Genomic DNA, 562 nt, shown 5'->3' with positions numbered 1-562 from the left:
TTGATGGGTTCGAGGTTCTGAATTGCCTGAATGAAGACTTCTGATGGAAGGAGGACTTCTTCCATAGGAAGTTCACCCCCCCCTTCAGATGCATCTTGATCAATATGTGACAGTGCATCTGCTTTCCCCAAACAGGTTCCTGGAACATGGCAAAGACAATAATTGAACATAGACAGATACAGCGCCCATTGTGCTTGTCTGGGATTCAACTTTTGGGGATCTTTGAAATACATCAGATTCATATGATCTGTCAATACTTCCACTGGTTTGGTGCATCCCTCAATGTAGTGTCAGCAGGCTTTGAAACATCTAATGATTGCCAAGAGTTCCCAATCATAGATTTTGTACCATTGTTCTATAGGAGAGAAGGACTGGGATAGGAAGGCACATGGGTGCCATCTTCCATCAGATTGTTTCTGAGATAGAATGCCGTCAGAGGCTTTTAGGGAAGCATCTGATTCTATCCTGAATGATTTAGTAACATCAGGCTGGACTAGAATGTTAGTTGAGTACTTCGCTTTCTATGCTCTTTGTTATTTAAATATCTTCACAATGGTCTCTT

General features: G+C 41.8%; 2 annotated features.

The window, feature by feature from the left end:
* The first annotated feature begins 426 nt into the window (after positions 1-426).
* Positions 427-431: a sequence feature (Short protein (FIBRA_09394, CCM07070.1) was converted to a misc_feature.).
* Positions 432-487: 56 nt separating this feature from the next.
* Positions 488-497: a sequence feature (Short protein (FIBRA_09394, CCM07070.1) was converted to a misc_feature.).
* Positions 498-562: the final 65 nt, after the last annotated feature.

The sequence above is a fragment of the Fibroporia radiculosa genome (genome assembly GCF_000313525.1).
Source record: "Fibroporia radiculosa TFFH 294 genomic supercontigs, scaffold37182, whole genome shotgun sequence".
Classification (NCBI taxonomy): Eukaryota; Fungi; Basidiomycota; class Agaricomycetes; order Polyporales; family Fibroporiaceae; genus Fibroporia; species Fibroporia radiculosa.
The sequence above is the reverse complement of the archived record's forward strand: the minus strand, read 5'-3'. Positions and strand labels throughout refer to the sequence as shown.